The sequence below is a fragment of the Oncorhynchus nerka genome, linkage group LG15 (assembly GCF_034236695.1).
Source record: "Oncorhynchus nerka isolate Pitt River linkage group LG15, Oner_Uvic_2.0, whole genome shotgun sequence".
Lineage (NCBI taxonomy): Eukaryota > Metazoa > Chordata > Actinopteri > Salmoniformes > Salmonidae > Oncorhynchus > Oncorhynchus nerka.
Genome location: NC_088410.1, coordinates 1,408,455 through 1,435,986, shown reverse-complemented (window position 1 = coordinate 1,435,986; position 27,532 = coordinate 1,408,455). Strand labels below are relative to the sequence as shown.

The 27,532-nt window shown below is 43.1% G+C and overlaps 1 pseudogene; it reads left to right on the top strand.

Annotated features, from left to right (window-relative positions):
* LOC135559944 (fascin-like) overlaps nucleotides 1–26,255 on the top strand; it is a 37,974-nt pseudogene extending 11,719 nt beyond the window's left edge.
* The last annotated feature ends 1,277 nt before the right edge of the window (nucleotides 26,256–27,532 follow it).

Genomic DNA, 27,532 nt, shown 5'->3' with positions numbered 1-27,532 from the left:
CAAACAAACACAAGACCGGAATCTCCAGTAGTGTTTCTAGTCTGATGGAGACTGTGTCCTCTTTCCTCTTCCTCCTCCTCCTCTTCCTCTCAAGAACATCCAAACAAACACAAGACCGGAATCTCCAGTAGTGTTTCTAGTCTGATGGAGACTGTGTCCTCTTTCCTCTTCCTCCTCCTCCTCTTCCTCTCAAGAACATCCAAACAAACACAAGACCGGAATCTCCAGTAGTGCTTCTAGTCTGATGGAGACTGTGTCCTCTTTCCTCTTCCTCCTCCTCCTCTTCCTCTCAAGAACATCCAAACAAACACAAGACCGGAATCTCCAGTAGTGTTTCTAGTCTGATGGAGACTGTGTCCTCTTTCCTCTTCCTCCTCCTCCTCTTCCTCTCAAGAACATCCAAACAAACACAAGACCGGAATCTCCAGTAGTGTTTCTAGTCTGATGGAGACTGTGTCCTCTTTCCTCTTCCTCCTCCTCCTCTTCCTCTCAAGAACATCCAAACAAACACAAGACCGGAATCTCCGGTAGTGTTTCTAGTCTGATGGAGACTGTGTCCTCTTTCCTCTTCCTCCTCCTCCTCTTCCTCTCAAGAACATCCAAACAAACACAAGACCGGAATCTCCAGTAATGTTTCTAGTCTGATGGAGACTGTGTCCTCTTTCTCTTCCTCCTCCTCCTCTTCCTCTCAAGAACATCCAAACAAACACAAGACCGGAATCTCCAGTAGTGTTTCTAGTCTGATGGAGACTGTGTCCTCTTTCCTCTTCCTCCTCCTCCTCTTCCTCTCAAGAACATCCAAACAAACACAAGACCGGAATCTCCAGTAGTGTTTCTAGTCTGATGGAGACTGTGTCCTCTTTCCTCTTCCTCCTCCTCCTCTTCCTCTCAAGAACATCCAAACAAACACAAGACCGGAATCTCCGGTAGTGTTTCTAGTCTGATGGAGACCTGTGACCTTATTCCAACTTCTAGGAGCACCTAAATGACACAGCTACCAACCTCTAGCGGTGTCTGTCCTGTGACCTTATGACCTCTAGTGGTGTCTGTCCTGTGACCTTATGACCTCTAGCGGTGTCTGTCCTGTGACCTTATGATCTCTAGCGGTGTCTGGGGTGTGACCTTATGACCTCTAGCGGTGTCTGGGGTGTGACCTTATGACCTCTAGCGGTGTCTGGGGTGTGACCTTATGACCTCTAGCGGTGTCTGTCCTGTGACCTTATGACCTCTAGCGGTGTCTGTCCTGTGACCTTATGATCTCTAGCGGTGTCAGGGGGGGTGACCTTATGACCTCTAGCGGTGTCTGGGGTGTGACCTTATGACCTCTAGCGGTGTCTGGGGTGTGACCTTATGACCTCTAGTGGTGTCTGGGGTGTGACCTTATGACCTCTAGCGGTGTCTGGGGTGTGACCTTATGACCTCTAGCGGTGTCTGGGGTGTGATGCTTCCTCTGGTACAGGACAGGAAAGAGGAGAGGAATGTTTTCATTTAGGGAAACCCATTTAGGGGGGGGTATTAGGGGCTCAGACAGGGTCAGATTTGTCTCCTCAGACAGGGTCAGATTAGAGTCTCCTCTCTCATCTTCTTTTACAAATTGAAGACCTCTTCCTCCCTCCTCTTGTCATCATCCCCTTCCCCCCCTCCTCCTCCTCCTCTTCTCCACCTCCTCTTCCTTATCCCTTCCTCTCCTTCTCCCTCTCTTCCCCTCCTCCTCTTGTCATCCTCCTCCTCCTCTTCTCCGCCTCCTCTTCCTTATCCCTTCCTCTCCTTCTCCTCCTCCTCCTCCTCCTCCCCTTCCCTCCTCCTCCTCCTCCTTCTCCTCCTCCCCTTCCCTCCTCCTCCCCTTCCTCCTCCTCCTCTTCCTTCTCCCCTTCCTCTCCTTCTCTTCCCCTCCTCCCCTTCCCCACCGCCTCTTTCCCCTCCTCCTCTTGGTCCTCCCCTCCTCCTCTTGGTCCTCCCCTCCTCCTCTTTGTTCTCCCCTCCTCCTCTTCATCTCCTCCTCTTCCTCCCCTCCACCTCTTTCATCTCCTCTTCCTCCCCTCCACCTCTTTCATTCCCTCTTCCTCCCCTCCTCCTCTTCTCCTCTTCTCTCCTCCTCTTTCCTCCTCCTTCTCTTCCCCTCCTCTTTCCTCCTCCTCCTCCTCTTCCCCAGCTCCTCTTTCCTCCTCCTCATTCTCTTCCCCTCCTCCTCTTTCCTCCTCCTCCTTCTCTTCCCCTCCTCCTCTTTCCTCCTCCTCGTCTTCTTCCCCAGCTCCTCCTTCCTCCTCCTCCTCCTCTTCCCCTCCTCCTCTTTCCTCCTCCTTCTCTTCCCCTCCTCCTCCTTCCTCCTCCTCCTCCCCTTCCCAGCTCCTCTTTCCTCCTCCTCCTCCTCCCCTTCCCCAGCTCCTCTTTCCTACTCCTCCAACTCCTCCTCTTCCCCTCCTCCTCTTTCCTCCTGCTCCTTATCTTCCCCAGCTCCTCTTTCCTCTTCCTCCTCCTCTTCCCCAGCTCCTCTTTCCTCCTCCTCCTCCTCTTCCCCTCCTCCTCTTTCCTCTTCCTCCTCCTCCTCCCCAGCTCCTCTTTCCTCCTCCTCATTCTCTTCCCCTCCTCCTCTTTCCTCCTGCTCCTCCTCTTCCCCAGCTCCTCTTCCTCTTCCTCCTCCTCTTCCCCAGCTCCTCTTTCCTCCTCCTCCTCCTCTTCCCCTCCTCCTCTTTCCTCTTCCTCATCCCCTTCCCAGCTCCTCTTTCCTCCTCCTCCCCCTCCTCTTCCCCTCCTCCTCTTTCCTCCTCCTCCTCCTCCTCTTCCTCTTCCACAGCTCTCTTCCTCCTCCTCTTCCTCTTCCCCAGCTCCTCTTTTCTCCTCCTCCTTCTCTTCCCCAGCTCCTCCTTCCTCCTCCTCCTCCTCCCCTTCCCCAGCTCCTCTTTTCCTCCTCCTCCTCTTCCCCAGCTCCTCTTTCCTCCTCCGCCTCCTCTTCCCCAGCTCCTCTTCCTCCTCCTCCTCCTCCTCCTCCTCTTCCCCTCCTCCTCTTTCAGCTCCTCTTTCCTCCCTCCTCCTCTTCCCTCCTCCCCTTTCCTCTTCCTCCTCCCCTTCCCCAGCTCCTCTTTACTCCTTCCTCCTCCTCTTCCCTCCTCCTCCTCCTCCCCTTCCCCTCCTTCTCTTTCTCCTCCTCCTCCTCCTCCTCCTCCCCTTCCCCTCCTCCTTTTTCCTCCTCCTCCTCCTCCTCTTCCCCTCCTCCTCTTCCTCCCCTCCTCCTCTTCCTCCCCTCCTCCTCCTCCTCTTTTCCCCAGCTCCTTTTCCTCTCTCCTCCTCCTCCTCCTCTTCCTCTCTCTCTTTCCTCCCTTCCTCCCCTTCCCTCCTCCTCTTTCCTCCCCCTCCTCCTCTTTCCTCCTCCTCCTCCTCCTCCTCTTCCCCTATCCTCCTCCTCCTTTCCTCCTCCTCCTCCTCCTCCTCTTCCCCAGCTCCTCTTTCCTCCCCTCCTCTGCCCTGCATCATGTGTTTTCCATCTGCTCTCCCTTGCCCCCCTTTCTCTTCCTCCCTCTTTCCCCTTTTCTCTGTTTGTGTCTCTCTGCCCTTTTCTCTGTCCACTGAACACATTTTTCCGCAGAAATTCTATCCGACCTTTGTGGTCAGTCCCAGTTTAGAAAGCTGTGTGTGTGTGTGTGTGTGTGTGTGTGTGTGTGTGTGTGTGTGTGTGTGTGTGTGTGTGTGTGTGTGTGTGTGTGTGTGTGTGTGTGTGGGGGAGGGGTTAGAACAGCATAAGTCAGCAATTATTTTGAGAAAACTAAACGAGGGAGGAGAGGAGAAAAGAGCTCTGTAGACAGAGAGAGATGGAGGAAGTTGAAAAAGGGAGAGATGATGTCGCTCTTGCTGCTGGTGATTCTCTGATTCACCTCTACGCAAACGACACCATTCTGTATACTTCCGGCCCCTCCTTGGACACTGTGTTAACTAACCTCCAGACGAGCTTCAATGCCATACAACTCTCCTTCCGTGGCCTCCAACTGCTTTTAAATGCTAGTAAAACTAAATACATGCTCTTCAAACGATCGCTGCCCGCACCTGCTCGCCCGATTAGCATCACTACTCTGGACGGTTCTGATCTAGAATATGTGGACATCTATAAATACCTAGGTGTCTGGCTAGACTGTAAACTCTCCTTCCAGACTCATATCAAACATCTCCAATCCACAATTAAATCTAGAAACGGGCTTCCTATTTCGCAATTAAAGCCTCCTTCACTCATGCTGCAAAAACAAACCCTCGTAAAACTAACTATCCTACCAATCCTTGACTTCGGCGATGTCATTTACAAAATCCTCCAACACTCTACTCAGAAAATTGGATGCAGTCTATCACATGCTGGTCCGAACATTTGTCACCAAAGCCCCTATACTACCCACTGCAGTAGCCTCTCTAGGTTTCAACCTGTTATGGCACCTGTTTGAACTTTTATCAGTATAATCAGCTGATGTATATAATATAAATGTTGGGTATTATTTGATTTGATTTGATCTACTAGACTGGTACTGTATATCTAATATATGTTGGGTATCAGTGATCTACTAGTATAGACTGGTACTGTATATATAATATATGTTGGGTATTAGTGATCTACTAGTGTACTGTATCTACTAGTATAGACTGGTACTGTATATATAATATATGTTGGGTATCAGTGATCTACTAGACTGGTACTGTATATAATATATGTTGGGTATTAGTGATCTAGTAGACTGATACTATATACTGGTACTGTATATCTAATATATGTTATCTAATATAGTGAGTGATCTACTAGACTAGACTGTACTGTATATATAATATATGTTGGGTATTAGTGAGTGATCTACTAGACTGGTACTGTATATATATAATATATGTTATAGACTGGTACTGTATATAATATATTTTGTATTAGTGATCTACTAGACTGGTACTGTATATATAATATATGTTGGGTATTAGTGAGTGATCTACTAGACTTGTACTGTAATTATAATATATGTTGGGTATTAGTGAGTGATCTACCAGACTGGTACTGTAATTATAATATATGTTGGGTATTAGTGAGTGATCTACTAGACTTGTACTGTATATATAATATGTGTTTGTTATTAATGATCTATTAGTATAGACTGGTACTGTATATATAATATATGTTGGGTATTAGTGAGTGATCTACTAGTATAGACTGGTACTGTATATATAATATATGTTGGGTATTAGTGAGTGATCTACTAGTATAGACTGGTACTGTATATATAATATATGTTGGGTATTAGTGAGTGATCTACTAGACTGGTACTGTATATATATATGTTGGGTATTAGTGAGTGATCTACTAGTATAGACTGGTACTGTATATCTAATATATGTTGGGTATTAGTGATCTACTAGACTGGTACTGTATATCTAATATATGTTAGGTATTAGTGAGTGATCTACTAGACTGGTACTGTATATATAATATATTTTGGGTATTAGTGAGTGATCTACTAGTATAGACTGGTACTGTATATATTATATGTTGGGTATTAGTGATCCACTAGTATAGACTGGTACTGTATATCTAATATATTTTGGGTATTAGTGAGTGATCTACTAGTATAGACTGGTGTATATAATATATGTTAGGTATTAGTGAGTGATCTACTAGACTGGTACTGTATATATAATATATGTTGGGTATTAGTGAGTGATCTACTAGTATAGACTGGTACTGTATATCTAATATATGTTGGGTATCAGTGATCTACTAGACTGGTACTGTATATAATATATGTTGGGTATTAGTGAGTGATCTACTAGACCGGTTCTGTATATCTAATATATGTTGGGTATTAGTGAGTGATCTACTAGACCGGTTCTGTATATCTAATATATGTTGGGTATTAGTTAGTGATCGACTAGTATAGACTGGTTCTGTATATCTAATATATGTTGGTTATTAGTGAGTGATCGACTAGTATAAACTGGCACTGTATATCTAATATATGTGGGGTATTAGTGATCTACTAGTATAGACTGGTACTGTATATATATATGTTGGGTATTATAGTATCTTAGACTGGTACTGTATATCTAATATAGTATAGACTGGTACTGTATATAATATATTTTGGGTATTAGTGATCTACTAGACTGGTACTGTATATCTAATATATGTTGGGTATTAGTGATCTACTAGTATAGACTGGTACTGTATATCTAATATATGTTGGGTATTAGTGAGTGATCTACTAGTATAGACTGGTACTGTATATCTAATATATTTGAGGTATTAGTGAGTGATCTACTAGTATAGACTGGTACTGTATATAATATATTTTGGGTATTAGTGATCTACTAGACTGGTACTGTATATCTAATATATGTTGGGTATTAGTGATCTACTAGTATAGACTGGTACTGTATATATAATATATGTTGGGTATTAGTGATCTACTAGTATAGACTGGTACTGTATATATAATATATGTTGGGTATTAGTGATCTACTAGACTGGTACTGTATATATAATATATGTTGGGTATTAGTGAGTGATCGACTAGTATAGACTGGTACTGTATATCTAATATATGTTGGGTATTAGTGATCTACTAGACTGGTACTGTATATAATATATGGTGGGTAATAGTGAGTGATCTACTAGTATAGACTGGTACTGTATATCTAATATATGTTGGGTATTAGTGATCTACTAGACTGGTACTGTATATATAATATATGTTGGGTATTAGTGAGTGATCTACTAGTATAGACTGGTACTGTATATCTAATATATTTGAGGTATTAGTGAGTGATCTACTAGTATAGACTGGTACTGTATATATAATATATGTTGGGTATTAGTGATCTACTAGTATAGACTGGTACTGTATATCTAATATATGTTGGGTATTAGTGATCTACTAGACTGGTACTGTATATATAATATATGTTGGGTATTAGTGAGTGATCTACTAGTATAGACTGGTACTGTATATCTAATATATGTTGGGTATTAGTGATCTACTAGACTGGTACTGTATATATAATATATGTTGGGTATTAGTGAGTGATCTACTAGTATAGACTGGTACTGTATATCTAATATATTTGAGGTATTAGTGAGTGATCTACTAGTATAGACTGGTACTGTATATATAATATATGTTGGGTATTAGTGATCTACTAGTATAGACTGGTACTGTATATATAATATATGTTGGGTATTAGTGATCTACTAGTATAGACTGGTACTGTATATATAATATATGTTGGGTATTAGTGATCTACTAGTATAGACTGGTACTGTATATATAATATATGTTGGGTATTAGTGATCTACTAGTATAGACTGGTACTGTATATATAATATATGTTGGGTATTAGTGATCCACTAGAATAGACTGGTACTGTATATATAATATATGTTGGGTATTAGTGATCTACTAGTATAGACTGGTACTGTATATCTAATATATGTTGGGTATTAGTGAGTGATCTACTAAACTGGTACTGTATATAATATATTTTGGGTATTAGTGATCTACTAGTATAGACTGGTACTGTATATCTAATATATGTTGGGTATTAGTGAGTGATCTACTAGTATAGACTGGTACTGTATATCTAATATATGCTGGGTATTAGTGAGTGATCTACTAGTATAGACTGGCACTGTATATCTAATATATGCTGGGTATTAGTGAGTGATCTACTAGACTGGTACTGTATATCTAATATATGCTGGGTATTAGTGAGTGATCTACTAGTATAGACTGGTACTGTATATCTAATATATGCTGGGTATTAGTGAGTGATCTACTAGACTGGTACTGTATATCTAATATATGCTGGGTATTAGTGAGTGATCTACTAGTATAGACTGGCACTGTATATATAATATATGCTGGGTATTAGTGATCCACTAGACTGGTACTGTATATATAATATATATTGGGTATTAGTGATCTACTAGACTGGTACTGTATATATAATATATGTGTGGTATTAGTGATCTACTAGACTGGTACTGTATATCTAATATATGTTTTGTATTAGTGATCTACTAGACTGGTACTGTATATCTAATATATGCTGGGTATTAGTGAGTGATCTACTGGTATAGACTGGCACTGTATATATAAGATATGCTGGGTATTAGTGATCTACTAGTATAGACTGGTACTGTATATCTAATATATGTTGGGTATTAGTGAGTGATCTACTAGTATAGACTGGTACTGTATATCTAATATATGCTGGGTATTAGTGAGTGATCTACTAGTATAGACTGGCACTGTATATCTAATATATGCTGGGTATTAGTGAGTGATCTACTAGACTGGTACTGTATATCTAATATATGCTGGGTATTAGTGAGTGATCTACTAGTATAGACTGGTACTGTATATCTAATATATGCTGGGTATTAGTGAGTGATCTACTAGACTGGTACTGTATATCTAATATATGCTGGGTATTAGTGAGTGATCTACTAGTATAGACTGGCACTGTATATATAATATATGCTGGGTATTAGTGAGTGATCTACTAGTATAGACTGGTACTGTATATAATATATGGTGGGTAATAGTGAGTGATCTACTAGTATAGACTGGTACTGTATATCTATTATATGTTGGGTATTAGTGATCTACTAGTATAGACTGGTACTGTATATATTATATATTGGGTATTAGTGATCTACTAGTATAGACTGGTACTGTGTATAATATATGTTGGGTATTAGTGAGTGATCTACTAGACTGGTACTTTATATAATATATATTGGGTATTAGTGATCCACTAGTATAGACTGGTACTGTATATCTAATATATGTTGGGTATTAGTGAGTGATCTACTAGACTGGTACTGTATATATAATATATGTTGGGTATTAGTGAGTGATCTACTAGACTGGTACTGTATATCTAATATATGTTGGGTATTAGTGAATGATCTACTAGTATAGACTGGTACTGTATATATAATATATGTTGGGTATTAGTGAGTGATCTACTAGTATAGACTGGTACTGTATATCTAATATATGCTGGGTATTAGTGAGTGATCTACTAGTATAGACTGGTACTGTATATCTAATATATGTTGGGTATTAGTGAGTGATCTACTAGACTGGTACTGTATATCTAATATATTTTGGGTAATAGTGAGTGATCTACTAGACTGGTACTGTATATATAATATATGTTGGGTATTAGTGATCTACTAGTATAGACTGGTACTGTATATCTAATATATGTTGGGTATTAGTGAGTGATCTACTAGACTGGTACTGTATATCTAATATATATATGTTGGGTAATTAGTGAGTGATCTACTAGACTGGTACTGTATATCTAATATATGTTGGGTATTAGTGATCTACTAGACTGGTACTGTATATCTAATATATGTTGGGTATTAGTGATCTACTAGACTGGTACTGTATATCTAATATATGTTGGGTATTAGTGAGTGATCTACTAGACTGGTACTGTATATCTAATATATGTTGGGTAATAGTGAGTGATCTACTAGACTGGTACTGTATATATAATATATGTTAGGTATTAGTGAGTGATCTACTAGACTGGTACTGTATATATAATATATTTTGGGTATTAGTGATCTACTAGTATAGACTGGTACTGTATATCTAATATATGTTGGGTATTAGTGAGTGATCTACTAGACTGGTACTGTATATCTAATATATGTTGGGTATTAGTGAGTGATCTACTAGTATAGACTGGTACTGTATATCTAATATATGCTGGGTATTAGTGATCTACTAGACTGGTACTGTATATCTAATATATGTTGGGTATTAGTGAGTGATCTACTAGTATAGACTGGTACTGTATATATAATATATGTTGGGTATTAGTGAGTGATCTACTAGTATAGACTGGTACTGTATATATAATATATGTTGGGTATTAGTGAGTGATCTACTAGACTGGTACTGTATATCTAATATATTTTAGGTATTAGTGAGTGATCTACTAGTATAGACTGGTACTGTATATATATATATGTTGGGTATTAGTGATTCTACTAGACTGGTACTGTATATATTATATGGTGGGTATAGTGAGTGATCTACTAGTATAGACTGGTACTGTATATCTATTATATGTTGGGTATTAGTGATCTACTAGTATAGACTGGTACTGTATATATTATATATTGGGTATTAGTGATCTACTAGTATAGACTGGTACTGTGTATAATATATGTTGGGTATTAGTGAGTGATCTACTAGACTGGTACTTTATATAATATATATTGGGTATTAGTGATCCACTAGTATAGACTGGTACTGTATATCTAATATATGTTGGGTATTAGTGAGTGATCTACTAGACTGGTACTGTATATATAATATATGTTGGTTATTAGTGAGTGATCTACTAGACTGGTACTGTATATATAATATATGTTGGGTATTAGTGAGTGATCTACTAGACTGGTACTGTATATATAATATATGTTGGGTATTAGTGAGTGATCTACTAGTATAGACTGGTACTGTATATCTAATATATGCTGGGTATTAGTGAGTGATCTACTAGTATAGACTGGTACTGTATATCTAATATATGTTGGGTATTAGTGAGTGATCTACTAGACTGGTACTGTATATCTAATATATTTTGGGTAATAGTGAGTGATCTACTAGACTGGTACTGTATATATAATATATGTTGGGTATTAGTGATCTACTAGTATAGACTGGTACTGTATATCTAATATATGTTGGGTATTAGTGAGTGATCTACTAGACTGGTACTGTATATCTAATATATGTTGGGTATTAGTGAGTGATCTACTAGACTGGTACTGTATATCTAATATATGTGGGGTATTAGTGATCTACTAGACTGGTACTGTATATCTAATATATGTTGGGTATTAGTGATCTACTAGACTGGTACTGTATATCTAATATATGTTGGGTATTAGTGAGTGATCTACTAGACTGGTACTGTATATCTAATATATGTTGGGTAATAGTGAGTGATCTACTAGACTGGTACTGTATATATAATATATGTTAGGTATTAGTGATCTACTAGTATAGACTGGTACTGTATATCTAATATATGTTGGGTATTAGTGAGTGATCTACTAGACTGGTACTGTATATCTAATATATGTTGGGTATTAGTGAGTGATCTACTAGTATAGACTGGTACTGTATATCTAATATATGCTGGGTATTAGTGATCTACTAGACTGGTACTGTATATCTAATATATGTTGGGTATTAGTGATCTACTAGACTGGTACTGTATATATAATATATGTTGGTTATTAGTGAGTGATCTACTAGTATAGACTGGTACTGTATATATAATATATGTTGGGTATTAGTGAGTGATCTACTAGTATAGACTGGTACTGTATATATAATATATGTTGGGTATTAGTGAGTGATCTACTAGACTGGTACTGTATATCTAATATATTTTAGGTATTAGTGAGTGATCTACTAGTATAGACTGGTACTGTATATCATATATAAGTTGGGTATTAGTGATTTACTAGACTGGTACTGTATATATTATATGGTGGGTAATAGTGAGTGATCTACTAGTATAGACTGGTACTGTATATCTATTATATGTTGGGTATTAGTGATCTACTAGTATAGACTGGTACTATATATATTATATATTGGGTATTAGAGATCTACTAGTATAGACTGGTACTGTGTATAATATATGTTGGGTATTAGTGAGTGATCTACTAGACTGGTACTTTATATAATATATATTGGGTATTAGTGATCCACTAGTATAGACTGGTACTGTATATCTAATATATGTTGGGTATTAGTGAGTGATCTACTAGACTGGTACTGTATATATAATATATGTTGGTTATTAGTGAGTGATCTACTAGACTGGTACTGTATATCTAATATATGTTGGGTAATAGTGAATGATCTACTAGTATAGACTGGTACTGTATATATAATATATGCTGGGTATTAGTGAGTGATCTACTAGTATAGACTGGTACTGTATATCTAATATATGCTGGGTATTAGTGAGTGATCTACTAGTATAGACTGGTACTGTATATCTAATATATGTTGGGTAATAGTGAGTGATCTACTAGACTGGTACTGTATATCTAATATATGTTGGGTATTAGTGAGTGATCTACTAGACTGGTACTGTATATCTAATATATTTTGGGTAATAGTGAGTGATCTACTAGACTGGTACTGTATATATAATATATGTTGGGTATTAGTGATCTACTAGTATAGACTGGTACTGTATATCTAATATATGTTGGGTATTAGTGAGTGATCTACTAGACTGGTACTGTATATCTAATATATGTTGGGTATTAGTGAGTGATCTACTAGACTGGTACTGTATATCTAATATATGTGGGGTATTAGTGATCTACTAGACTGGTACTGTATATCTAATATATGTTGGGTATTAGTGATCTACTAGACTGGTACTGTATATCTAATATATGTTGGGTATTAGTGAGTGATCTACTAGACTGGTACTGTATATCTAATATATGTTGGGTAATAGTGAGTGATCTACTAGACTGGTACTGTATATATAATATATGTTAGGTATTAGTGATCTACTAGTATAGACTGGTACTGTATATCTAATATATGTTGGGTATTAGTGATCTACTAGTATAGACTGGTACTGTATATCTAATATATGTTGGGTATTAGTGAGTGATCTACTAGTATAGACTGGTACTGTATATCTAATATATGCTGGGTATTAGTGATCTACTAGACTGGTACTGTATATCTAATATATGTTGGGTATTAGTGAGTGATCTACTAGACTGGTACTGTATATCTAATATATGTTGGGTAATAGTGAATGATCTACTAGTATAGACTGGTACTGTATATATAATATATGCTGGGTATTAGTGAGTGATCTACTAGTATAGACTGGTACTGTATATCTAATATATGCTGGGTATTAGTGAGTGATCTACTAGTATAGACTGGTACTGTATATCTAATATATGTTGGGTAATAGTGAGTGATCTACTAGACTGGTACTGTATATCTAATATATGTTGGGTATTAGTGAGTGATCTACTAGACTGGTACTGTATATCTAATATATTTTGGGTAATAGTGAGTGATCTACTAGACTGGTACTGTATATATAATATATGTTAGGTATTAGTGATCTACTAGTATAGACTGGTACTGTATATCTAATATATGCTGGGTATTAGTGATCTACTAGACTGGTACTGTATATCTAATATATGTTAGGTATTAGTGATCTACTAGACTGGTACTGTATATCTAATATATATTGGGTATTAGTGATCTACTAGTATAGACGGCATGTTGATTGAAACTCAATCCTAAATAATTCCTAGTTTCACGAAACATTGTTCACAATTAACCCTGTGTGACGCCTACCCCTGACCCCAGGCATGGACCTTTCGGCCAATCAGGACGAGGAGGGTGACCAGGAAGTGTTCCAGGTGGAGATGAGTCGTGAGACAGGAAACAGGAAGTGTGCGTTCCGCACCGCTGCAGGGAAGTACTGGACCCTCACCTCCACCGGAGGACTGCAGTGTACCGCCTCTACTAAGTAATACACTACACACTATACACACTATGCACTATACACTATACACACTATACACACTATACACTATACACACTATACACACTACACACTATACACACTATACACACTATACACTATACACACTATACACACTATACACTATACACTATACACACTATACACTATACACACTATACACACTACACACTATACACTATACACACTATACACACTATACACACTGCACACTATACACACACTATACACTATACACACTATACACACTATACACTATACACACTACACACTATACACTATACACACTATACACACTACACACTATACACACTATACACTATACACACTACACACTACACACTATACACTATACACACTATACACACTACACACTATACACTATACACACTATACACACTACACACTATACACTATACACACTACACACTACACACTATACACACTATACACACTACACACTATACACTATACACACTATACACACTATACACTATACACTATACACACTATACACTATACACACTATACACTATACACACTATACACACTATACACACTATACACACTATACACACTATACACACTACACACTATACACACTATACACACTATACACTATACACACTATATACACTATACACACTATACACACTACACACTATACACTATACACTATACACACTATATACACTATACACACTATACACACTACACACTATACACTATACACACTATACACACTATACACACTACACACTATACACTATACACACTATACACACTATACACTATACACTATACACACTATACACACTACACACTATATACACTATACACACTATATACACTACACACTATACACACTATACACTATACACTATACACACTATATACACTACACACTATACACACTATATACACTATACACACTATATACACTACACACTATACACACTATATACACTATACACACTATATACACTACACACTATACACACTATACACTATACACTATACACACTATATACACTACACACTATATACACTATACACACTATACACACTACACACTATACACTATACACACTATACACACTATACACACTATACACACTACACACTATACACTATACACACTATACACACTATACACACTACACACTATACACTATACACACTATACACACTATACACTATACACACTATACACACTATACACTATACACTATACACACTATACACACTACACACTATACACTATACACACTATACACACTACACACACTATACACTATACACACTATACACACTATACACACTACACACACTATACACTATACACACTATACACACTATACACACTACACACACTACACTATACACTATACACACTATACACTATACACACTACACACTATACACACTATACACTATACACACTATACACTATACACACTATACACTATACACACACTACACACTATACACACTATACACACTACACACTATACACACTACACACTATACACTATACACACTATACACACTATACACACTATACACACTATACACTATACACACTATACACTATACACACTACACACTATACACACTATACACTATACACACTATACACACTATACACTATACACACTATACACACTATGCACTATACACTATACACACTATACACACTATGCACTATACACTATACACACTATACACACTATGCACTATACACTATACACACTATACACACTATACACTATACACACTACACACACTACACACTATACACACTATACACACTATACACACTATACACTATACACTATACACACTATACACACTATACACACACTACACACTATGCACTATACACACTATGCACACTATACACTATACACACTATACACACTATACACTATACACACTATACACTATACACACTATACACACTATACACTATACACTATACACACTATACACACTATACACACACTACACACTATGCACTATACACACTATGCACACTATACACTATACACACTATACACACTATACACACTATACACTATACACACTATACACACTATACACACTATACACACACTACACACTATACACTACACACACTATACACACTATACACACTATACACACACTACGCACTATACACTATACACACTATACACTATACACACTATACACACACTACGCATGCTACACACTATACACACTATACACACTATACACACTATACACTATACACACTATATACACACTACACACTATACACTATACATACACTATACACTATACACACTATACACACTATACACTATACACACTATACACACTATACACACTATACACTATACACTACACACTACACACTATATACACTATACACACTATACACACTATACACTATACACACTATACACACACTACACACTATACACTACACACACTATACACACTATACACTATACACACTATACACACTATACACACACTACACACTATACACTACACACACTATACACACTATACACTATACACACTATACACACTATACACACTATACACACTATACACACTACACACTATACACACTATACACTATACACACTATACACACTATACACACTATACACACTATACACTATACACACTATACACACTATACACACACTACACACTATACACTACACACACTATACACACTATACACTATACACACTATACACACACTACACACTATACACACCATACACACTACACACTATACACTACACACACTACACACTATACACACCATACACACTACACACTACGCACTATACACACTATACACACTATACACACACTACACACTATACACACCATACACACTACACACTATACACACTACACACTATACACACTATACACTACACACACTATACACACTATACACTATACACACTATACACACTATACACACTATACACACTACACACACTACACACTATACACACTATACACACACTACACACTATACACACTATACACACACTACACACTATACACACTATACACACACTACACACTATACACACTATACACACACTACACACTATACACACTATACACACTATACACTATACACACTATACACACTACACACTATACACACTACACACACTACACACTATACACACTATACACACTACACACACTATACACACTATACACACTATACACACTACACACTATACACACTATACACACACTACACACTATACACACTATACACACTACACACTACACACACTACACACTATACACACTATACACACTACACACACTACACACTATACACACTATACACATACACACACTATACACACTATACACACTATACACTATACACACTATACACACTACACACTATACACACTATACACACTATACACACTACACACTATACACACTATACACACTATACACACTACACACAGCAAGTAATCCACTACACTACACACACACACACTCTACTTGCGACTCAGAACCTCTTAACGAAATATGTTATTTTAACTGTGTGTGTGTTCTGTCTGTGTGTGTGTGTGTGTGTGTGTGTGTGTGTGTGTGTGTGTGTCTGTGTCTGTGTGTGTGTGTGTGTGTGTGTGTCTGTGTGTGTGTGTGTGTGTGTGTGTGTGTGTGTGTGTGTGTGTGTGTGTGTGTGTGTGTGTGTGTGTGTGTGTGTGTGTGTGTGTGTGTGTGTGTGTGTGTGTGTGTGTGTGTGTCTGTGTGTGTGTGTGTGTGTGTGTGTGTGTGTGTGTGTGTGTGTGTGTGTAGGTCATCTAACAGTCATTTTGATCTGGAGTGGTGTGAGGGGAAGGTTTCTCTCAAAGCCTCTAACGGGAAATATGTTGCCGCCAAGAGGAACGGACAGCTAGCTGCTACCGTCGACAACGCAGGTTAGTCTGTCACCGCGGATACCGTAACCGTGACGATACGTGCTGTAACTATGGCCGCAGCGGGCCAGTGAATCTTATCGTTGGCAGAGTATTGAAATATCTGTCAATTAAACAATCAATCAACTAACTGATGGAGACAGAAACCTATTCATTAACTTATCAACCGGTCAGCTAATCAATCAACTAACTGATCGAGACAGAAACCTATTCATTAACTTATAACTTATCAACCGGTCAGCTAATCAATCAACTAACTGATCGAGACAGAAACCTATTCATTAACTTATCAACCGGTCAGCTAATCAATCAACTAACTGATCGAGACACGGTCAGCTAATCAATCAACTAACTGATCGAGACGGTCAGCTAATCAATCAACTAACTGATCGAGACATCAGCTAATCAATCAACTAACTGATCAACACGGTCAGCTAATCAATCAACTAACTGATCGAGACAGAAACCTATTCATTAACTTATCAACCGGTCAGCTAATCAATCAACTAACTGATCGAGACAGAAACCTAGTCATTAACTCATCAACCGGTCAGCTAATCAATCAACTAACTGATCGAGACACGGTCAGCTAATCAATCAACTAACTGATCGAGACAGAAACCTAGTCATTAACTTATCAACCGGTCAGCTAATCAATCAACTAACTGATCGAGACACGGTCAGCTAATCAATCAACTAACTGATCGAGACACGGTCAGCTAATCAATCAACTAACTGATCGAGACAGAAACCTATTCATTAACTTATCAACCGGTCAGCTAATCAATCAACTAACTGATCGAGACAGAAACCTATTCATTAACCTCATCAACCGGTCAGCTAATCAATCAACTAACTGATCGAGACACGGTCAGCTAATCAATCAACTAACTGATCGAGACAGAAACCTATTCATTAACTTATCAACCGGTCAGCTAATCAATCAACTAACTGATCGAGACAGAAACCTATTCATTAACTTATCAACCGGTCAGCTAATCAATCAACTAACTGATCGAGACAGAAACCTAGTCATTAACTTATCAACCGGTCAGCTAATCAATCAACTAACTGATCGAGACAGAAACCTATTCATTAACTTATCAACCGGTCAGCTAATCAATCAACTAACTGATCGAGACACGGTCAGCTAATCAATCAACTAACTGATCGAGACACGGTCAGCTAATCAATCAACTAACTGATCGAGACACGGTCAGCTAATCAATCAACTAACTGATCGAGACACGGTCAGCTAATCAATCAACTAACTGATCGAGACAGAAACCTATTCATTAACTTATCAACCGGTCAGCTAATCAATCAACTAACTGATCGAGACAGAAACCTATTCATTAACTTATCAACCGGTCAGCTAATCAATCAACTAACTGATCAGACACGGTCAGCTAATCAATCAACTAACTGATCGAGACAGAAACAGCTAATCAATCAACTAACTGATCGAGACAGAAACCTCAATTCATTAACCTATCAAGACAGAGCTAATCAATCAACTAACTGATCAACACGGTCAGCTAATCAATCAACTAACTGATCGAGACAGAAACCTATTCATTAACCTATCAACCGGTCAGCTAATCAATCAACTAACTGATCGAGACAGAAACCTATTCATTAACTTATCAACCGGTCAGCTAATCAATCAACTAACTGATCGAGACACGGTCAGCTAATCAATCAACTAACTGATCGAGACAGAAACCTATTCATTAACTCATCAACCGGTCAGCTAATCAATCAACTAACTGATCGAGACAGAAACCTAGTCATTAACTCATCAACCGGTCAGCTAATCAATCAACTAACTGATCGAGACAGAAACCTATTCATTAACTTATCAACCGGTCAGCTAATCAATCAACTAACTGATCGAGACACGGTCAGCTAATCAATCAACTAACTGATCGAGACACGGTCAGCTAATCAATCAACTAACTGATCGAGACAGAAACCTAGTCATTAACTCATCAACCGGTCAGCTAATCAATCAACTAACTGATCGAGACAGAAACCTATTCATTAACTTATCAACCGGTCAGCTAATCAATCCGTGTTTGATCCGTTTCCTTGTTTTGTCTCCAGGGAGGCGGAGCAGTTCCTGATGAAGCTAATCAATCAACCAATCATAGTCCTCAGGAGAAACGGTTTCATTAACTTATCAAGGTTGGCACGGGAACGCTAATCAATCAACTAACCTACGACGTCTTCCAGCTAGTTAAAGACGGAGCCTAAGCCTCCGAGGTACACAGGCACACCTACACAGGGTCCGACAGAGCCTACAGCCTCCAGTAACAACACAACTACACAGGGTCCGAGACAGAAAGACACATTACACAGGGTCAACGGGGCCTACAGCCTCCAGTACACTAATCAATCAACTAGCCTACAGCCTCCGAGGTACACAGACAATCAATCAACTAACAGCCTCCGAGGTACACAGACACACCTTCAGGGTAACGGAGGCTATCAGCCTCCGAGGTACACAGACTAATCAATCACGGAGCCTACAGCCTCCGAGGACACAGACACACCTAACAGGGTCCAACGGGGCCTACAGCCTCCGAGGTACACAGACACACCTACACAGGGCCCGACGGGGCCTACAGCCTCCGAGGTACACAGACACACCTACACAGGGTCCGATCAAGCCTACAGCCTCCGAGGTACACAGACACACCTACACAGGGCCCGACGGGGCCTACAGAAACCTACACAGACACACCTACACAGGCCCGACGGGGCCTACAGCCTCCAGTAATCAGACACTAACTACATCAGACAGAACAGCCTCCGAGGTACACAGACACACCTACACAGGGCCCGACGGGGCCTACAGCCTCCAATCACACCTAACAGGGTCCGACGGAGAAACCAGCCTCCAGGTACACAGACACACCTACACAGGGCCCACGGAGCCTACAGCCTCAATACACAGACACACCTACACAGGGTCGAGACAGCCCATGAAACACAGACACACCTCACAGGTCAGCTAATCAATCAACTAACAGCCTCCGAGTACACAGACACACCTACACAGGGCCCGACGGGGCCTACAGCCTCCGAGGTACACAGACACACCTACAAGGGCCCGACGGGGCCTACAGCCTCCGAGGTACACAGACACACCTAACAGGGTCCGACGGAGCAGACAGCCTCCGATTCATTAGACACACCTACACAGGGCCCCGGGGCCTCAGCCTAATCACAGACACACCTACACTGATCGACGGGGCCTACAGCCTCCGAGGTACACAGACACACCTACACAGGGTCCGTCAGCCTACAGCCTCCGAGGTACACAGACTACACCTATCACACGACGGGGCCTCAGCCTAATCAAGACACACCTAACAGGGTCCGAGACAGAAGCCTCCGAGGTTCACAGACACACCTCAAGGGCCGGTCAGCCTAAGCCTCCGAGGTACACAGACACACCTCACAGGGTCCGACGGAGCCTACAGCCTCTTACACAGACACACCTACACAGGGCCCGACGGGGCCTACAGCCTCCGAGGTACACAGACACACCTACACAGGGCCGACGGGGCCTACAGCCTCCGAGGTACACAGACACACCTACACAGGGCCCACGGGGGCTGCAGCCTCCGAGGTACACAGACACACCTACACAGGGCCCGACGGGGCCTGCAGCCTCCGAGGTACACAGACACACCTACACAGGGCCCGACGGGGGCTCCAGCCTCCGAGGTACACAGACACACCTACACAGGGCCCGATGGAGCCTACAGCCTCCGAGGTACACAGACACACCTACACAGGGCCCGACGGGGCCTACAGCCTCCGAGGTACACAGACACACCTACACAGGGCCCGACGGGGCCTACAGCCTCCGAGGTACACAGACACACCTACACAGGGCCCGACGGGGTCTACAGCCTCCGAGGTACACAGACACACCTACACAGGGCCCGATGGAGCCTACAGCCTCCGAGGTACACAGACACACCTACACAGGGCCCGACGGGGCCTACAGCCTCCGAGGTACACAGACACACCTACACAGGGCCCGACGGGGCCTACAGCCTCCGAGGTACACAGACACACCTACACAGGGCCCGACGGGGCCTACAGCCTCCGAGGTACACAGACACACCTACACAGGGCCCGACGGAGGCTACAGCCTCCGAGGTACACAGACACACCTACACAGGGTCCGCTCCATCGCTCCATGTCCCCTCCTACTGCTCGGGCTAAAAACCACTCCTCACAGGGGGAAGGATCTGCTGCTCCATCGCTCCATGTCCCCTCCTACTGCTCCATCGCTCCATGTCCCCTCCTACTGCTCCATCGCTCCATGTCCCCTCCTACTGCTCCATCGCTCCATGTCCCCTCCTACTGCTCCATCGCTCCATGTCCCCTCCTACTGCTCCATCGCTCCATGTCCCCTCCTACTGCTCGGGCTAAAAACCACTCCTCACAGGGGGAACGATCTGTAGCTCCATCGCTCCATGTCCCCTCCTACTGCTCGGGCTAAAAACCACTCCTCACAGGGGGAAGGATCTGCCGCTCCATCGCTCCATGTCCCCTCCTACTGCTCCATCGCTCCATGTCCCCTCCTACTGCTCCATCGCTCCATGTCCCCTCCTACTGCTCCATCGCTCCATGTCCCCTCCTACTGCTCCATCGCTCCATGTCCCCTCCTACTGCTCGGGCTAAAAACCACTCCTCACAGGGGGAACGATCTGCCTCTCCATCGCTCCATGTCCCCTCCTACTGCTCGGGCTAAAAACCACTCCTCACAGGGGGAAGGATCTGCTGCTCCATCGCTCCATGTCCCCTCCTACTGCTCCATCGCTCCATGTCCCCTCCTACTGCTCGGGCTAAAAACCACTCCTCACAGGGGGAACGATCTGCCGCTCCATCGCTCCATGTCCCCTCCTTTTGCTCCATCGCTCCATGTCCCCTCCTACTGCTCCATCGCTCCATGTCCCCTCCAACTGCTCGGGCTAAAAACCACTCCTCACAGGGGGAACGATCTGCCTCTCCATCGCTCCATGTCCCCTCCTACTGCTCGGGCTAAAAACCACTCCTCACAGGGGGAACGATCTGCTGCTCCATCGCTCCATGTCCCCTCCTACTGCTCCATCGCTCCATGTCCCCTCCTACTGCTCGGGCTAAAAACCACTCCGCCCTGACAGGGGGAACGATCTGCCTCTCCATCGCTCCATGTCCCCTCCTACTGCTCGGGCTAAAAACCACTCCTCACAGGGGGAAGGATCTGCTGCTCCATCGCTCCATGTCCCCTCCTACTGCTCCATCGCTCCATGTCCCCTCCTACTGCTCCATCGCTCCATGTCCCCTCCTACTGCTCGGGCTAAAAACCACTCCTCCCTCACAGGGGGAAGGATCTGCTGCTCCATCGCTCCATGTCCCCTCCTACTGCTCGGGCTAAAAACCACTCCTCACAGGGGGAAGGATCTGCTGCTCCATCGCTCCATGTCCCCTCCTACTGCTCCATCGCTCCATGTCCCCTCCTACTGCTCGGGCTAAAAACCACTCCTCACAGGGGGAAGGATCTGCTGCTCCATCGCTCCATGTCCCCTCCTACTGCTCCATCGCTCCATGTCCCCTCCTACTGCTCGGGCTAAAACCACTCCTCACAGGGGGAAGGATCTGCTGCTCCATCGCTCCATGTCCCCTCCTACTGCTCCATCGCTCCATGTCCCCTCCTACTGCTCGGGCTAAAAACCACTCCTCACAGGGGGAACGATCTGCCGCTCCATCGCTCCATGTCCCCTCCTACTGCTCCATCGCTCCATGTCCCCTCCTACTGCTCCATCGCTCCATGTCCCCTCCTACTGCTCGGGCTAAAAACCACTCCTCACAGGGGGAACGATCTGCCTCTCCATCGCTCCATGTCCCCTCCTACTGCTCGGGCTAAAAACCACTCCTCACAGGGGGAACGATCTGCTTCTCCATCGCTCCATGTCCCCTCCTACTGCTCCATCGCTCCATGTCCCCTCCTACTGCTCGGGCTAAAAACCACTCCGCCCTGACAGGGGGAACGATCTGCCTCTCCATCGCTCCATGTCCCCTCCTACTGCTCGGGCTAAAAACCACTCCTCACAGGGGGAAGGATCTGCTGCTCCATCGCTCCATGTCCCCTCCTACTGCTCCATCGCTCCATGTCCCCTCCTACTGCTCGGGCTAAAAACCACTCCTCACAGGGGGAAGGATCTGCTGCTCCATCGCTCCATGTCCCCTCCTACTGCTCCATCGCTCCATGTCCCCTCCTACTGCTCGGGCTAAAAACCACTCCGCCCTGACAGGGGGAACGATCTGCCTCTCCATCGCTCCATGTCCCCTCCTACTGCTCGGGCTAAAAACCACTCCTCACAGGGGGAAGGATCTGCTGCTCCATCGCTCCATGTCCCCTCCTACTGCTCCATCGCTCCATGTCCCCTCCTACTGCTCGGGCTAAAAACCACTCCTCACAGGGGGAAGGATCTGCTGCTCCATCGCTCCATGTCCCCTCCTACTGCTCCATCGCTCCATGTCCCCTCCTACTGCTCGGGCTAAAAACCACTCCTGACAGGGGGAACGATCTGCCTCTCCATCGCTCCATGTCCCCTCCTACTGCTCCATCGCTCCATGTCCCCTCCTACTGCTCCATCGCTCCATGTCCCCTCCTACTGCTCCAAAACCATGTCCTCACAGGGGGAACGATCTGCCGCTCCATCGCTCCATGTCCCCTCCTACTGCTCCATCGCTCCATGTCCCCTCCTACTGCTCCATCGCTCCATGTCCCCTCCTACTGCTCGGGCTAAAAACCACTCCTCACAGGGGGAACGATCTGCCTCTCCATCGCTCCATGTCCCCTCCTACTGCTCGGGCTAAAAACCACTCCTCACAGGGGGAACGATCTGCTGCTCCATCGCTCCATGTCCCCTCCTACTGCTCCATCGCTCCATGTCCCCTCCTACTGCTCGGGCTAAAAACCACTCCGCCCTGACAGGGGGAACGATCTGCCTCTCCATCGCTCCATGTCCCCTCCTACTCCTCGGGCTAAAAACCACTCCTCACAGGGGGAAGGATCTGCTGCTCCATCGCTCCATGTCCCCTCCTACTGCTCCATCGCTCCATGTCCCCTCCTACTGCTCGGGCTAAAAACCACTCCTCACAGGGGGAAGGATCTGCTGCTCCATCGCTCCATGTCCCCTCCTACTGCTCCATCGCTCCATGTCCCCTCCTACTGCTCCATCGCTCCATGTCCCCTCCTACTGCTCGGGCTAAAAACCACTCCGCCCTGACAGGGGGAACGATCTGCCTCTCCATCGCTCCATGTCCCCTCCTACTGCTCGGGCTAAAAACCACTCCTCACAGGGGGAAGGATCTGCTGCTCCATCGCTCCATGTCCCCTCCTACTGCTCCATCGCTCCATGTCCCCTCCTACTGCTCGGGCTAAAAACCACTCCTCACAGGGGGAAGGATCTGCTGCTCCATCGCTCCATGTCCCCTCCTACTGCTCCATCGCTCCATGTCCCCTCCTACTGCTCGGGCTAAAAACCACTCCTGACAGGGGGAACGATCTGCCTCTCCATCGCTCCATGTCCCCTCCTACTGCTCCATCGCTCCATGTCCCCTCCTACTGCTCCATCGCTCCATGTCCCCTCCTACTGCTCCATCGCTCCATGTCCCCTCCTACTGCTCCATCGCTCCATGTCCCCTCCTACTGCTCCATCGCTCCATGTCCCCTCCTACTGCTCCATCGCTCCATGTCCCCTCCTACTGCTCCATCGCTCCATGTCCCCTCCTACTGCCAAACTGAGGCTGTTCTGAGAACAAAAAGGGGATGCAACTCAATATTAGGAAGGTGTTCCTCATGTTTTGGTCTACAATCTACAATAAATCTCTGTTCTCCCTCCTCTCTAGATTCGCAGGGGAAGTTCTGGTGCGTGGGGGAGGAGTCCGCAGTGGTGTGCAGCGGGGACACGCCCACCTACTTCCTGTTTGAGCTGTGTGACTACAACAAGATGGCGGTGCGAGCGCCGGGGGGGCGGTACCTTAAAGGAGACCACGCTGGGGTTCTAAAGGCCAACGCTGAGGGGTTGGACAATGCAACACTGTGGGAGTACTGACCACCCTGTAACGTTAACATACATCATCCTGGGTAACATCAATTACCCCACTGTAGAAATCCTTTAAATAACTCTGTCTGTTATGACTTTATATGGGCAAATAGAATGTATAGAATAAAAAGGAACGTTTCTGAGTCTGAGGGTGGTTTTAACCTTCCTGAGTCTGAGGGTGGTTTTAACCTTCCTGAGTCTGAGGGTGGTTTTAACCTTCCTGAGTCTGAGGGTGGTTTTAACCTTCCTGAGTCTGAGGGTGGTTTTAGCCTTCCTGAGTCTGAGGGTGGTTTTAGCCTTCATGAGTCTGAGGGTGGTTTCAACCTTCCTGAGTCTGAGGGTGGTTTTAACCTTCCTGAGTCTGAGGGTGGTTTTAACCTTCCTGAGTCTGAGGGTGGTTTTAACCTTCCTGAGTCTGAGGGTGGTTTTAACCTTCCTGAGTCTGAGGGTGGTTTCAACCTTCCTGAGTCTGAGGGTGGTTTTAGCCTTCCTGAGTCTGAGGGTGGTTTTAACCTTCCTGAGTCTGAGGGTGGTTTTAACCTTCCTGAGTCTGAGGGTGGTTTTAGCCTTCATGAGTCTGAGGGTGGTTTCAACCTTCCTGAGTCTGAGGGTGGTTTCAACCTTCCTGAGTCTGAGGGTGGTTTTAACCTTCCTGAGTCTGAGGGTGGTTTTAACCTTCCTGAGTCTGAGGGTGGTTTCAACCTTCCTGAGTCTGAGGGTGGTTTAACCTTCCTGAGTCTGAGGGGGTTTTAACCTTCCTGAGTCTGAGGGTTTTAACCTTCCTGAGTCTGAGGGTGGTTTTAACCTTCCTGAGTCTGAGGGTGGTTTCAACCTTCCTGAGTCTGAGGGTGGTTTTAACCTTCCTGAGTCTGAGGGTGGTTTTAACCTTCCTGAGTCTGAGGGTGGTTTTAACCTTCCTGAGTCTGAGGGTGGTTTTAGCCTTCCTGAGTCTGAGGGTGGTTTTAACCTTCCTGAGTCTGAGGGTGGTTTTAACCTTCCTGAGTCTGAGGGTGGTTTTAGCCTTCCTGAGTCTGAGGGTGGTTTTAACCTTCCTGAGTCTGGGGGTGGTTTTAACCTTCCTGAGTCTGAGGGTGGTTTTAGCCTTCCTGAGTCTGAGGGTGGTTTTAACCTTCCTGAGTCTGAGGGTGGTTTTAGCCTTCCTGAGTCTGAGGGTGGTTTTAGCCTTACTGAGTCTGAGGGTGGTTTTAACCTTCCTGAGTCTGAGGGTGGTTTCAACCTTCCTGAGTCTGAGGGTGGTTTTAATCTTCCTAAGTCTGAGGGTGGTTTTAACCTTCCAGACATGGACTTGTGACATGTAGTTAAATGCACTAAGGAACAGTCCTTTCACAATTCACTTGTTGGTCCACATGGAAAACCACAAGGCATTTTCATGACAGAAGCAATTACAATTGAAACATGCAACTTTAAAAAAAAAAAAGTTTATATCACCAAATGTCGATTTTTAAATATTTTCAAATTAGAGAATCTTATTTGAGTCAGACAATGATGTTCATATGATAGGTAAGATATACACTACTGGTCAAAAGTTTGGACACATCTACTCATTCAAGGGTTTTTCTTATATTATTATTTACTATTATCTACATTGTGGGATAATAGTGAAGACAAAACTATGAAATTACTAAATGGAATCATGTAGTAACCAAAAAAGTGTTTAAAACAAATCAAAATATATTTTATATAATTGAGATTCTTCAAAGTAGCCATCCTTTTGCCTTGATGACAGCTTTGCACACTCTTGGCATTCTCTCAACCAGCTTCACCTGGAATACATTTCAACATATGCTGAGCACTTGTTGGCTGCTTTTCCTTCACTCTGCTGTCCGACTC